Below are 6490 nucleotides of genomic sequence, written 5' to 3' on the forward strand. Positions count from 1 at the left end.
CACAGTCTAATTTATCCCTGTCCATGGAGTTTACTGTACTTGAAGATATGCAGCACCAAGTTCCAGCTAAGGGACCCCTAGAAAAGCTCCCCCCGCTCCTAATGTGTGTGTGGGTGGGTGTAACACACGTGTCCATACACATGAAAGCAGGGGAGCTTAATTAGGGCCCTAAGTATTCAAGGGTAAAGGCGCTCGCCCTTGGAATCGGAATGCATGCCTCGGCAAGCAGTCGTCAGATTTTGACTTTTCAGGACCCCGTTCTTTCAAACCCACCTGAACTTCTGTGCCTACTGGGAAAAGCACTAAAGTCTTTACTGGGGAGGAGGCATCTGGCATTCTTATGAAACTTCTCAAGGGGTGTCACTTCCAAGATCTACCTTGGTTTCTGTGACATCCCCAGCCCCCAGGAGACAGGCAGGGTGATGCTGTCAATCACATATGTGTAGACGCAGGCCCAGAGAAGTGATGCTACCTGCTGGAGGTTGCACAGCCCATCTGGGACCCCAGGACTCAAACTCCCACCCCCTGAGCCCTGTCCTCCACTAATGCCAGCTCCTGCGGTCACCAGCATGAGCAGGGCCTATCCTCTGCCTGTCCATGTTCCTGGTTGTCCAGGAATGCACGTTCTTGGAGAGGAAGCACACGGATTCTTCTGTCACTCACAATACCACCCTTGGCTTGCCAGGCACCTCACAGGGACACTCAATAACCGTGAATTAAAGAGTGTGGCCACATGGGCTTGCCTGCTGGCCTGATCTCTTAAGTGTTAAGAATACTCCGTGGGAGAGTGAGCGCTAGGCTAGAGGAGAGTGGCCTGGAGGAATGAGGGCCTCTTGGAAGATGGAAAGCTGTCCCGGGGGGCCCCCACCCCACCCTGCCAACTGGAGAGAGGGACCCCCAAGGTGAGGGGCTCGGCAACCTGCAGCACTGGGGTTTTCCGGCTGGGGTGGGGTCTGCTGTATTTTGGTCTCTCTCAGGCCAGGGGAGGACACTGCAGGGGGTGGGGTGGAGGGGTTGGGCTGGGAATGGAGGAGTTGTACCCACCCTCCCCTGGTGTCAGGAGGGACTTCCTGCTGGGGGTGGGTGCCTGCAGGTGTCTCTGGCAGTGGGAGTCTTCTTCAAGTGCAGTTCGGGGCACCCAGCTGTCGGTTGGGGCCTCTCTCCTGGTGGGGGCTCATAGGGGCTCCCCCAAGCCAGAGCTGGTGTACCCTAGGGGCTGGGAGTGGAAGGTGAGGCAGAGGGCGACCCCAGCCCAGTATGCCTGGAGGAGGGGGAGTGGCGGGGAAGGGGCTGTCCCCCCCACCCTGCGCCCTTGAATCAGAAACTCTTAGGAAAGAGAGCAGGACTCCTCCGGAAGGTGGACCCCACTCCCCGGGTGAGGCCCCGGGGCTCCCTGCTGGCACAGGAGGGGGAGTTTTTCTTCCGTGTTTTGGGAAGTGTTTGTCCCATTTGAAACAAATGATCTATTTCAGATTAGTGTCATGGAGTTTCTTCATCATCAAACTTAACTGAGTGTGCTCCTGTCCATTCAAACAGAGGACTGGTCAGGAGGGGCATTTAGACACAGCACGAGGCCACAGCAAACTGACCACATGCGTGCCCAGCCCAGCCTAGCCCAGCCCAGATCCCACAACAAGACAGCCCGTGTCAGTGGTTATGCTTGGGTCTTGGGTACAGAAGAGTAAGGGTCCTTCCTTGGAATCCTGAGCCTCCTGCAGCTAGCAGACACCAGGGACCCCCAGGTCCTCTAGTGCGACACCTGCCCAGAGCCAACCCCATCCTCCACGTACAGTATTTAAGTCATTAAGATTCCTTACAAGACCTAAGGCAACATTAATGTACGTAACTAGCTGTTAGACCCTGTTGTTTACAAAAAACTACAAGAACAATCTGTGTGTGTGTGTGTGTGTGTGTGTGTGTGTGCAACTTTTTCTGGAATGTTCTGTATCCTCAGGGACTGGGGACCGACTTTCTCCCGCTGGACTGGTACGCCTGCCTTTGAGTTTCCTCTCGGGTCACGTTCTGAAGCAGCTTCCACACACAGCTTGTTCAACCCCTAGACTACTCTTCTCTGGGACGTGTGGCCACCCATTTCACAGACGGGGCAGTGGAGGTCTTGGGTGGCACAGTAGTGGTGGCAGAACTGACACTGGAACGCAGTGCTTCTGGCGCCAGCATCAGGTGCTGTGTGCCTTTGCCGCAGCCACAGCAGTCCGGGGGTTGCTGGCACCATTCAGGTCACAAGCCCGGGCACCTGGGAGCTCCCCAGGCTGGGAGACTCTTCTAGCCTCTCCTGGAAGACGCTGAACTTCATTCCTCCCCAGATAAGCCTCCTCTGATCACTGATTGGAAAGAGCCCCCAGCCCCTGTCCTTCCAGAACTGTGTGTGTGTGTGTGTGTGTGTGTGTGCGCGGGCGCGCGCTTTTGCAGGTTTGTTTACTTGGTTGTTGTCTGCCTGGAGGCCCCAAGGGAGGGCCTGTGTGCCTGGACCAAGCTTGGCTCATCTCTGTGGGGTGCGAGTGGGTTTAGGCGCGCACATCCCAAATGGGAATGCCTGGATTTAGCCCTGGCTCTGCTGCTTCCTACAGGTGATGGCCCCAGTACCTGAGTCTCATGTGGGAAACCTAGATGAGTTCTAAGCTCCTGGCTTTGGCCAAGGCCCAGCCATGGCTGCTGTGGATATTTGGGGAGTGACCCAAAAGATGGAAGATCTCTATTGTCTCCATCTCTCTGCCTTTAAAATAAAATGAAAATAAGCAAATTAAAGCAGAAAAACATTTGTGGAGTGAAGGAAGGAATTGACTGACCCAGGGCATCAGCTGTGTTCCCCCGAATGGTGACAGCCATGGAGGTTGAGTATGAGAACGTGGGACGTGATCCTGCCTCCTCTTTCTCACTGTGGCCAGGTGACAGGCCTCTGGAGGCTGCGACACATAGAAGACACCCAAGATATCGAGATCCAGGGGATCCATGGGGGACCCAGCGGGAGGGACCCTGAATTCGCACACGAGCGTCAGCTCTGAGCTGAAGCCTGGGTCAGCCTGCCGGGGGAGCTGCTGCCTCTTTTAACCTGTACATTGGTGGTGTCGTCTTTTAGGTATTTGGGACAACTGTACCTGCCCACGTGTAGCAAAAGATGCAGAGAGAGAGAGAGACAGGTGAGTTCTGGACCCCAGGAGCCACCAGCGTGCAGAAGTCTTGGCCTGTAAGTGTTTCTCTCCAGCCTCGTGGGGCTCCTAGAGGCTTCAGGCAGGAAAGGGCAAGGGCAGAGAGGGCAGGGGGTAGGCTGAGCTCAGCCCCCCGCAGCTTGGGGGGCAGCTGGGGGGGTGCCCCAGCGACACCTCTGCGTTCCTCCAAGCTCTCTCTCATTCTGAGAGGCTACTCTTGGGCTCTAAGCAGTTCTTCTGTTTTAGAGTTTTCCGTTGGGGGCTCCTCCTTCTAGTTTCCAACACTGAATTTTGCTAAATAGCCCCATAGAGAAACACCATGTGGACAGGGATCCTGGTGCAGCAGGGTGAGCTGCATCCCACCTCGGACTCCCCTCCGATCCAGCTTCCTGCTAATGTGCTGGGAAAGCAGGTTTCACCACCACCCGCCTGGGAGACCCACACGGCGTTCCTGGCTCCTGGATTCTGCCTGGCCCAGCTCTGACTGTTGTGGGCATTTGGGGAGTGAACCAGGCAGTGGAAGGAGTTCTGTCTCTCTCCATTTCTCTGTTATTCTGCCTTTCAAACAAATGAATAAATCTTTAGACAGAAAGAAAAAGACCAAAAAAAAAAAAAAAGAAAGAAAGAAACTTCAACTATTACCACCAGCATTTCCAGGAAATCAGGGCAGGTGGGGCTGGCATGGGCCACCTAGAATGCTGATGCCAACGTCCCACATGGGTGCTTGTTTTTTTTTTTTTTTTTTTTTTTTTTAAGATTTATTTATTTATTTATTTGAAAGGCAGAGTTACAGAGATGGGAGGGAGAGAGAGAGAGAGAGGTCTTCCATTCACTGGTTCACTCCCCAAATAGATGCAAACAGCTATAGCTGCACTGATCCAAAGCCAGGAGCCAGGAGCTTCTTTCGGGTCTCCCACATGGGTGCAGGGGCCCAAGCACTTGGGTCATCTTCTACTGCTTTCCCAGGCCACAGCAGAGAGCTGGGTCAGAAGTGGAGCAGCTGGGACTCGAACTAGCGCCCGTATGGGATGTTGGCACTGCAGTAGCCCCACCCACTACTCCACGACGCTGGCCCCAAGAGTGCTTGTTCAAGTCCCAGCTGCTCCACTTCCAATTCAGCTCCCTGCTAATGTGCCTGGAAAGGCAGTGGAAATGACTCAAGTGCTTGGGCCCCTGCACCCATGTAAAAGACCTAGAAGAAACCCTGGCTCCTAACTGTGGCCTGGCCCAACCCTGGCCATTGTGGCCATTTAGGGGAGTGAACCAGAGGATGGAAGACCGCTCTCTCCCTCTCTGTCTCTCTCCCTCTCTGTAACTCTGCCTTTCAACTAAATCTTAAATCAAAAGAAAGAAAGAAAAGGCATTATCTTGGGACAAGCAACTTCTCCTTTCATGACTGCTTGAGAGCTACTTTGTGCCAGACACAGAGCTTGCCAGCTTACCATGGTCCCAGTCTCATGGAGTTCACAGTTGAGTGTGTGTTGGAGTGGGGGTGGGGCAGGTGTTAATCAAGGAATCGGAATCAGATGTAAAAATTCCAGAATTGTAAATGCTGCGAAGAGCAGGTGCTCCTGGCTGTCTGAGGGTGCACGATGGTGGGTGGGAGTGGCCCCATCGAAAGCCTGGGTACCCGGAGGAGCTGAGGGAGGAAAGACAGGCCCTGGGGAGAAGGGGGGGGGACCGAGGGACCTGGGGGCTGCCCAGGGCTTTGGAGGCATTTGTAAGTCCCAGACCGACCCGTGGCAGCAGCAGCAGTGGGGGCGGGCACGGGGGTGGGCTGGAGTGAGGCAGGAAGGTAAGTGAGGAAAGGAACAGGAGGCTGAGGGGGGAGTCGGTTCCAGAGCGGGATGCTGGCCTTGCACGGGCTGTGGCTTGGGGGCCTTGTCTTCTGAAAGCAAGAATTCAGATGCGGAACACAGAATCGGGGTGAGCCAGGCAGCAAAGTTGGATGAAAAGAAATGGTGAAGAGGGTGCCCCTGAGATGTGGGCATCTCAGGCTGAGTTTTATGGATGTGGGTCTGGATCCTCCTTTTCTCTCTCCCCTACATCTTTGCAGGGAGACAGCTGGTGGGGGAGGGGCTTTCTGGGTGTGGGGTCCCTCCCAGAACTTCCGAACAGCCCCCTTGGTGCAGGGCGGGTGGGAACCCCCTAAGCTGCCCCCAGGGAGAGGGCAGAGACCCAGCCAGCAAGGTTACTAAACAAGAGCTATGCTTTAGGTATGCAAATTGCTGGCTTGCTCTGTTCTTCCTCATTCCACCCAAGAGAAATTCCCATTTTTCTTGGGCCCCTGGCACAGGCGCAGACACATGTCTGCCTGGCTACCTTAATAATGGGGGGGGGTGGTATGAGGACCCAGAGAAAGATGCAAAAGATGGCCCAAGTGCATGTGCCCCTGCACCCTTGTGGGAGACCCGGAAGAAGCTCCTGGCTCCTGGCTTCAGATGGGCTCAGTTCTGGCCTTTGTAGCTATTTGAGGAATGAAGGCTCATTCTCTCTCTCTCCCCCACCCGTGGCTCTGCCTCTGAAATAAATAAATTAAATCTTATAAAAAAGAAAGAAAGAAAGAAAGAAGCTCAAAGCACTAATCAATTAGCTTTTGGAAAAACACAGTGTATTGTACCAACTCTATCACAAAGGATGGTGTGTTTTGTGTTTCCACTGCAAATGGGGAGCCTTCACCATCCCCTTTAGCTACAACTTTTTACTGCCCTTTTTTTTTTTAAGATGTATTTATTTATTTGAAAGTCAGAGTTACACAGAGAGAGAAGGAGAGGCAGAGAGAGAGAGAGAGAGAGAGAGAGAGAGAGAGAGGTCTTCCATTTGCTGGTTCACTCCCCAATTGGATGCAATGGTGGAGCTGCACCGATCCGAAGCCAGGAGCCAGGAGCTTCTTCCGGGTCTCCCACGTGGGTGCAGGGGCCCAAGGACTTGGGCCATCTTCCACTGCTTTCCCAGGCCATAGCTAGATCGGAAGTGGAGCAGCCAGGTCTCAAACCATTGCCCATATGGGATGCGGGCACTGCAGGTGGTGGCCTAACCTGCTATGCCACAGCGCCAACCCCTACTGCCTTTCTCTTAAACTTTCTCTCATTGCTCTACCAGACTCCAGCAAAGCTCAATTGCATCCCATTCCAACTGCCATGAGGGCCTTCAGAATAAATGCTGGCTTGGGGGGCGGTGAGGAGTCAGACTCAGCCAGGCTGGGGGAGCCCCCTCCCCCGCCCCCATGCCTGCTTCCCTTGTCTCCATTAGTGGAGGAGTCATTTCTAGGACGCAGGCAGTGTTTATGACTCATAGGAATACTAGAAAAGCACTGGGAACAC

This window comes from Oryctolagus cuniculus, chromosome 10 (genome assembly GCF_051225735.1).
Source record: "Oryctolagus cuniculus isolate XC-2025 breed Fujian yellow rabbit chromosome 10, ASM5122573v1, whole genome shotgun sequence".
Lineage (NCBI taxonomy): Eukaryota > Metazoa > Chordata > Mammalia > Lagomorpha > Leporidae > Oryctolagus > Oryctolagus cuniculus.